At 42.1% G+C, this 9458-nt stretch overlaps 1 protein-coding gene across 1 annotated transcript in view; it reads right to left on the reverse strand.

Annotated features, from left to right (window-relative positions):
- The window catches only part of LOC145417526 (tryptase-like), a 386101-nt gene that overhangs the window by 134272 nt on the left and 242371 nt on the right, over positions 1-9458 (reverse strand). The gene's annotated exons all lie outside the window — the stretch shown is intronic.

The raw sequence follows: 9458 nt of genomic DNA on the forward strand, positions 1-9458 counted from the left end.
CTTTATACTCCCTCTTGTCTTTCTTTCCTTCATTCTTTCCTGTTCCTCCTGCCTGTGGGTGACTTTACACTAAGTGACAAGCCAAATGGTTTCCTGTACACCAGGAAACCATTTACTACGCTGGGTGGTAACCATATAACCAAATTTTGGCGCCTGGTTGTTTAGTGGGTAATTACGAAACTCCAATCGGATTGAACCAGTGAAAGTTTATACCCAAGGGGTGGTTGGGGTTTATTGCTCACGTAATGCCACTCAGGGATGAGTGAGGCTGGTCACTCTCATCCTAAATGTCAGGACCAACTTTCCTAGCCCCGGGCTTCCACGCTCCTCAGGGGGAAACGTAGGACTGGATGATGATGAATGTAGAGGAGCTGTGGTTGTGGGGTGGATAGTAGCTGTGGTGTACCGTATGTGTAGTAGTGGTTTGTGGTTGTGAGGATGGGGTTTGGTAGATGAAGTGTGGATGTGATGTGGTGGTGTAGTTGTGAGGGTGCGATGTGGCGGTGTGGTTGTAGTGGTCGTTAGTACTGTGTTATGACATGGAATTGGTGGTGTGAATGTTGTTGTGATGTGTGTGTGTGTGTGTGTGTGTGTGTGTGTGTGTGTGTGTGTGTGTGTATTATGGGATGGGCAGTGTGGTGTGACTCGAGTGATGTGGCGGTAGTGATGGACTGTCTGTGGTGTGGCTGGTATAGCTGGAGTTGTGACTATGCTGGTGGCTACTGTGGTAAGGTATGGAAGATAAGACTGAGATGGCGACTGTGATAGTGGTGTAACGCCCAACGATGCTCACCATACATTTAGGGATATCTTGTACCGGGGTCTTCTTCATTGGATGTTCATCACACAGTAATGTCTAAGTCCACAGCTTCCCCTCGGAGGCCACTCGCGTGGCAACCCAGGTCATAAATCTCAAGATGTTCTCAACCTTTCCTCACCTCGGGAGGCCGAGTCCACGCACAGACCCCTGGCCATACGACTGCAAGGAATATCGTCTACTTTAACCTAACTTTTACACTTTGTAAAGTATTTAATACTGTTTTCTCACCATTAGCTGTTACACAAGTACTTCCTAGAATAATCTCAGGTACTTACAGATTGTGACACTTCTTAATCCCTGTTTAATCCCCAGATAACTGTGGGGACCGTAGCGACTTCTATTTGGTGCGGTAGTGCTCGCTTGCTAGTGTTTAGCGCTTTAGGTATGTGAGCTATTATAGTTACCTGTGTAGCGCTTTAGCAAGTGTGGTAATTCGCTACTTTATATGTTCGATATTCACAATAGGGATTGATATTAAACTCAGTTTGGGAGCGTGAGGAGTGTATTAACAAGATGTAGTTCACAGGGGAGAATTACATAGTATATAAGCTGGATCTAGTACCGTGACTGCGATTATTTCGAGAGTAGTGGTTACATAAACTCAGTAGTTTGTGAGATGGCTAGTTGTGCTTTAGTGTATCCGTGATGAGTATGTGTAGGCGAGGGGCACAGCTGTTGCCTGGACGGGGTCAGGTGTGGGAAGAAGGCCTCAGACAACACCTCAAGCGCTTCTGTACACATATCGCTGACATACGCCTTTAGTGCCGTGTGCACACTACTAGGTCGACTGTGATTGGGTAGCTAGACCTCTGGTCGCAGGCAATTGGAAGACGCACCTCACGGCGTGGCTTATATGTGACCTGATTGGATTGGACACGAGCGACACCCTCAGCGTGGGTTTGCGGTTTTAAGAGGGTGACTGGGTCATACCAACCTCGGTGCCACTGTGCCGTGTGCAAAGCGTGGAGGAAATGTGATGATTATGTATGGAGGCTGTGTGGTGCACAATAAGACTGTGTTGCACAATAAGTGCGCTACAGGACCATCACATTGCCTCCTTTGTGTTAGGTTGGTGGGCTGCCTCTGTCGCACAGCGCAGAACAACAGGTCTTTGTCCGTAAATAAAAGGGATCACACGTTTAAATAAAATTCCACTAAATCTTATTTTCCTTAGTTCAAACATAAATCTATTATAAAATAAAATGTAATTTGACTAGATATTGCAAATTATATTGCAAACTATAATATCATGTCCTCAAAAAATGAGAGAGAGAGAGAGAGAGAGAGAGAGAGAGAGAGAGATTTGAATGTATTTCTCTGAATGTGAGTAAATGGTTCCTCTCGCTTCGTTTATTATGGCTGCAGCGCCAGCATCCCTGTATGAATCGGCCTTGGCTATCTAACGGAGGCTGTCGACACTGCTCGATCTGTAACGCCTCTCTATCCTGTCTCTTATCCCTGAAGTCAAATTCTGTAGCCTCGTCCCAAGCATTTCTCCATCTGCTTTCCGCAGCTCTATCCTCAACGTTCAGACTTCTTACCTTCGGCACCCAGCTATCATCCTCCACCTTCTCCATATGCCCAAACCATCTCAAGTCTTCCCCTACTCAGTACATCACTTAAACATTCAAGTCTCACTCTTCCTTTCAACTCATCATTTGCAGTCTTAAACCCTCCAGGCTTGTCATTCAGGGACGCATTACTCATCCATCTAATCATTATCATCTCTGATATCCTCCTCCGTTATTGCTCACGTCTCACTTTCGTACAGCATTACACTTCTAACAAAGGCTGCATATAATGACCCCCTGGCATGGAGGGAGAGCCCTCTCAGTGTCAGGGGGAGCAACAGCGTTCAATTTTTACACGTTGCTCTCATCCGATTTTTTCATCCAACCTGAGTGTTTCCTGTTGTTTTTGGTGTGATTCGATCGATTTTGACCTTCGTTTCTATCGCAAGTCGCTAGTTATTGTTGAACGCCACTAGCGACTTCCGGTGGAAAGGACCGGTCAAAATCAACAAAAATCACACCAAAAACAACAGAAAACACTCAGGTTGGATGCCTGTTATCACCTGAAACGTATTTTTTTGCGGTTCTTCCCCCTCCCCCCAAGAATTCTGGGGGACCGGGGTGTTGGGTGGGGGAAAAACGCAAAAGCGAGTAATTTCCTACTGGAACTGTTATAAAAAAAGAAAAACACTAAAATCCTTCGGAAGAAAATAATTATAAGCTTCGTAGGGAGTTCGTGTTTCCTAACTGGGGGGCTTCGCCCCCCAGACCCCCCAACCCTGGCCGTGCTTCCTAACTGGGGGGCTTCGCCCCCCAGACCCCCCATTACATTAATCAAACCTCATCTAACCTAACCTAACCGGGTGTAAATAAGAAATAATGCATTTACCTAGTTTACAGTTCCTCGTCTGCATCTGAAGAGTCGTCTGTAGCTGTAACGGCAACTGGTGACGGGCGGCAGTGCAACACTTTCTGATCCTCAAGTAAAATGAGACTTTCGCCTTGATTTGGGTACTTTGTTCCTGTTGAAGGTAAAACACCATGCGATCGCACAACGGCAATAGTTTTATCTTCTTGCTGGTAGAACCGTGAAATAGCAATGAAGTAATACATTTTGCAGACTTCCCAGTCCATGGTTGGAGACAAACTGACTTTCATATCTTGCAAGCCCTAGCGTGGGACATATGAAATTCTTTTTTGTGATTGGCTGATTCATGTGCCACGCATGCGCTTTATCCACCCACACACAACACGCACCAACGAGCACACAACTGTCCGACCACGGCAGGGAAAATCTCTCTCCCATAGAAAATAATGTGTAATAAATTGCATAACTCATCAACGGTTGATTTAAGACGGAATGTCATAGAAGACAAAATGCTTAGAATTGCGTAAAGTATCAGATGAGTTAGCCATTTTTGTTGTCAGTGAGTTGGGTGTAAATACGAAAAAATACCACCTGTGATTGTGACTGGCGAAAGTAAATCGCGTGTAACTCGTTTATTATCAATTTGCGAGAGAAATGTCATAGAAGAAAAGATTCTTAGAATGACCAATTCTACTAGAAAATGTTAACGAAAAGTCGAAAATCAGATGAGGGCAACGTGTAAAATTTGACCGCAACAGCTCCCTTAACTTTTTCCAACCACTCCATACCATTACAGCAGCGCTATTCCAGCCCCACCTTCAGCACCTGTCATGTCTCCTAAATAAAAAAGCTCCACACACTTAAGAGACTCTCCAAGAAGATTATTCCTTTCCCACTTCTCTGCTTCTGAATGCTCTCCTTATATTACACACACTCCACATCAACATTCTTTTGCAGCCTGCCTCTAACACAACTACATCTCTAGTGCGGGCAGATGGTGTCACTCGACTCAGGGGTCCAGCCACCCTTTCTGGGTTTGTAGGTAAAATGGGTACCTAGGATAGCCAATGACCCAGAGAAGGTAACTGAGGTAACCTGGATGATGCAGTGGCCTTGTATCCCAGGGTATTGGGTGAATAACCCGCCACAAGTTCAAAAACCTAAGTTACGGAGATTGAGCATCGTGGCTAAGAGCCTTATTGCGTCTACCCCACCTTACTTACCTTACTTTTCTTATGCACTCGTTTAGCACAAACACTGCAAAAAATTGAGTTATTTCCCACACCCTTGTTGCAAACCGTGCAAGCCCACACTTCTGCTTTGAGGGTGCTGTCACCTGCCCTACATATAATCACTTTCGTTTTTTTCGCGTTTACCCTAAAACCCTTGTGCCTCATTTCATCTCCCCACGTCCTAAATATTCCCTCCCCCTCCCCCTCATTCTCAGCGATCAACACCAAGTCATCAGCATACAACACCTCCCATGGGAGTCCAGTTCTGAAGTCAGGTGAGAACGCCTCATGCTCCATGATAAACTATGAAGGGCTTGAACTGGCCCCTGATGACGCCAGCATTCAAGGCAACTCATCACTCAAACCTCCGTTCACTCCTACCTGGATGCGAGCACGCAACTGTATACAGTGTCATAACCAGTTTTACCGGCCACTATTCAGTCCCAAGCTTTCTCATTGTTCACTTTACCACCTTCCTGAACACTGTCAAAAGCCCTATCCAAATAACAAAGACGAACAAAAACATTACAATACTCTCTCCCATCGTATATATTGTTCCTGAAGCTGTCGGACAATGAATACGTGTACTGCATCAGTGATCCCATGGCCTGGCAGAAACCACAGCTGCATCTAATCAGTATTCAGTCTTTCTCTTATCATACCTTCCAAAACTCTCCACACTATCTTCATTATCTGGTCCGTTTTATGCCTCTATAATTACCTTTTACATATTTACAGTCACGCTCTTCAACCAGTCACCTGCAACAACACACAACATTTGAAAAATTTATGGGAGAGAGAGAGAGAGAGAGAGGAGTGGTGAGACGTGTCAGTGTGTGTGTGTGTGTGTGTTGAAACCGAAGTTCGCGTGACTAATATGCGCGTGTGTATAGTTCCTGGAACACACACACACACACAAACACACACACATTCTTCACTTATGTTTATCGTACGTAACCTTTCAAATATTCCACACTTTCATAAATCAAGCGAACTTAGTATAGCCAATAACAATAATGTCAGACTGAAAAGATGTTAAATGGAATACCAGGTAATGCATACATCAAAAATGAATAAATAAATAAATGAGTATAAATAAGTACCACTCACCTGGTATTATTGTCATTTAGAATCGAATTTTCTTGGGGCTAAGGATTCTCCCCAGCATCTCTTCCTTACCAGGTTATTTCTATACATGGCAAGTTAATATTCTCTAGTGTGTTACTTTTGAAACTTTTGTCGATTAATATCGAGATATGCATAACCGAGAAAAGAATAGTAATACGTAATATGCAGAATAAATCTCTAAAAAAGAATTGCTAGAAACCATTCTCAACCAACGAAACGACGGCCTCCAGCAGGAAGTGAACAATGCTGAGGTGTAAGCTGATGTGTCACTGTATGTAGCATGAGTTTCATTTTATTTTGCCCGCCCAGCATTTAATTTTATATTGGGCCTTTAGGCGTGTAAGGGTTTTCGGTCTGGGCTTTTCGCTCCAGACCTCTAAGGCGAGGCTGACCAATCAATCTTTCCCGAGCGGCATTATTTTAATAAACCCATACCTTACCTACGACAAGAACTCTTCATGCGACACATCCGAGTGGGGTACCTTAAACTAGTAAGCTACCAGACATGCATTTTAATATTTATATAGTAATCACCGAACGTAGTAAATGGTTTTCTAGAGTGCAGAAAATCATTTGGCTTAATGTTAATCCCCCCCCCCTCTTTTTAAACCGAGGCTTCTGACATAGTGCGTGGGTGGCTTTGGGGAGGTGCCGAGGATGTACTGTAGGCTGCATCAAATGAGAGTATGGGTGCATCTAATTTTGGTACATGCTCTTTATACCGTCCCTATCCTACTTTTGTGCTTTCCTGCTTCTGTTTCTGAATTCTGGGGTTAAGATGATGATGATGATGATGATGACGGTGACGATAATCTTGGTGCCGCCATCGACTGACTGCAGCAAGAATAAATTGTAAGACTTCATCACACTAAACGATCAGTCCTTTTCATTTTTTCTTAAGTAACATAATAGAGGAAGGAAAAATAAAAGCATAAAAAAATCCATACACCAGATTACTGTCGTCCTCCATTCATAAAAATTCTGTGGCAGTTGGACTTGAACAGCTGTGGATTGAAATTTGGGAGGAAACAACTCCGGAGAAGCGAGTTCCAGAGAGATGCAGTTCGGGGAGTAAAAGAATTCTGATAGGCAGAAGCTCTGCAATATGACTGTAACATTCCAGTCAGACCGCTACCAGATGCCGTGTAGCACGAGGGAAGACATGGAGAGGTGGCACAATGGAGGCAACTTCGTCTGAGCATTTGCTATAAAAGTATCTGTAAAATAATTCGAGACAACATTCCTTCTTACTTGTAGGGAAGGTAGTTTATTTATAATACGGTTATTAATAATTCCAAAAGCTTTGTTCTGAATTTTGTCTACTTGTTTTAGTGCAACCTCTCCACATCATTCCACAAGAGTGAGCAATATTCTAGCTGAGAGCGTTCATGGCTCTTATAAATTATAGCTAACTGCTCGTCAGTGAAGAAGTTACGGACTCTGTACAATAATCCAAGTTTCTCTGAGGCGGTATTAGCAAGTGATCTGACATGCGAGGTCCAGCTAAGGGCATCTGTCTATTATATATATATTTGGTTTTACTAGCATTTAATGAGACAAGGTTATTTTGTCCCCATTCACTGATTTTAGATAAGTCTTGATTTATAGAGATGGCTGCACTGAGTTGAGAGTTAGAGTTATTAAACACTGTAAATGGGCGTTTGAGTGTGAATGAATTGTGAAGCGTTGAGTCCTCTGCATATGAATGAATGGGATTGTGGGTGACAGATAAGAGATCATTAATATGAACAAGGAATAGGGTTGGTATCAGAACTAATCTTTGTGGCACGCCTGCATTAATTGAGTGAAATTGGACTATACATCATTTACTTTTATTTTTCTGTCGCTGAGATATGAAGAAAACAGAGGTACAAAAGACGTTAGTCCATGGCAATGGAGTTTGGATAGCAGGGAACGGTGCCACACACTGTCGAAAGCTTTAGAAATATCAAGGGTTACTGCATGAGCTTCTCCATGTTGATCAACTGATTGGTGGATGGTATGAGTCAGGAGATTATGTCGATGGTGGATCTTTCGTGGCGAAAACCGTATTGTCTATCACTAATAAAGTTATTGGATTCAATGTGTTTAACTATGTGCTTATTAATTACAATTTCAAATACTTTACCAAGAGAAGATGTGACAGCTATTGGTCTGTAATCAGAGGGGTCAGAGGAACTTCCTTTCTTTGGAACTGGGTGGATAATGGCTTCTTTCCATGAGTTAGGGAATGAAGAGGAACGTAGCATAGTCTGAATAATTTAGCTAGAACAGAGGCAAGTTCTGGGGAACACTTTTTCAAAACAGTTGAAGGAATTCCATCTGGGCCTGGAGCTTTGTTGGTTGGTAAATTGTCTAAGATGGATTTTATGTACCGTATCTGACTATGTATTTTAAGAGGAAAAATTTCAGGAGAGTCAGGTTATAGTACTGGGACGTTCTGGCTGACTTCCTCTACGGTAAAATTCCTGGTAAATGCACTGGCAGATATTGTCCAAATGTCCAAAAATTGACCAGTGGAATTGAACGTTGAAAAATGTATAGTACTTAACGTAGGCAAGACCATTGGAGATACTAAATAATACTTTAATAACAAAGAAATTAGTTCTAGAGTTATGGTTAGTAAAGACCTCAAACCAAGGCAACATTGTATTAATGCGAGAAATAAAGCAATTAGGGTCCTAGGATTTATTTCGAGAAGCGTGGCAATAGTCAGCTATAGTAATTTTACAACTTTAGCGTTAGAAAGGTCACATTTAGACTACACCGTGCAATTTTGATGTCCGTACTATAGAATGTATATGCATTTCTTAGAAAATGTACAGAAAAGAATGACAAAAATGATGCATGATGTTACGAACCTTTCATATGACGGCAGACACTGCACTGCCTAGAAAGGCGTGGAGTAACGGGAGACAATTGAGATGTTTAAGTGGATGAAGAGATATTGGCAAGGTACGTAAAGTGAGCATACAGGATAGAACTAGAAGTAATGGTTTCAAACTAAATTCCGTTTTAGTAAGGAAATAAACAGAAATTGGTTTGGCATTATAGTGGTCGAATGGAATAAGCTACCTAGTAATGTAGTTGCTGCCCTTTCCATTGAGGGTTTCAAGCATAGGCTAGATAAGCATATGACAAATAAGGGGTGGATATATATATATATATATATATATATATATATATATATATATATATATATATATATATATATATATATAATCTTATAACCAGTGCTAATTCATTCTTTTTTCTTTTCAGGCTGCACTATGATAGTCTGATAGACTCTTTTTATCCTATCACACTTTCCTATAAAATGTCCACGCCAGTTTTTCTATGCTGCGTGGTGTTCCTTCTGACTTTTTCTTGCCGGCTTCGGCTGAAGGTGGGGGACAGCCTTCTACTTTGTTATCCATCTCATTATAGTAGTTTAGTTACACTTTTAGGAGCTGCCTAGCATGGACCAACCGGCCTACTGCAGTTATCTTCTTTCTTTCAGTACGATGGCGTCATACTTATATTGTTCCTGATAAGATTGGACACTTATTTAACCTAGGAAAGCCCTCTCACACTAATGCAACTAATACGACTATCTTTAAAACCTCCTGCTGAAAAAGTCTCTCCAGAACTGAAAATCGTCTGGAGAGAGAGAGAGAGAGAGAGAGAGAGAGAGAGAGAGAGAGAGAGGGGAGATCGTATGGAGAAGATTAAGGTGGAAGGGAATGTGTGAGTAAATGAGATATTGGGCTTAGTGTTGGAATCAGATGACGTTTTAGGGGTTTACCCAAAGGTCAAATTTATGAAGTATGTTAAACTTCCCCGATAAATTTCAATATTGCTATTTACTAGGCTTTTAACAGGAATAATTTTGTGTATTTCATTTACATAACGTTGATTCT

Source organism: Coenobita brevimanus, chromosome 110 (assembly GCF_032717465.1).
Source record: "Coenobita brevimanus isolate Jiangsu-jjx chromosome 110, ASM3271746v2, whole genome shotgun sequence".
Classification (NCBI taxonomy): Eukaryota; Metazoa; Arthropoda; class Malacostraca; order Decapoda; family Coenobitidae; genus Coenobita; species Coenobita brevimanus.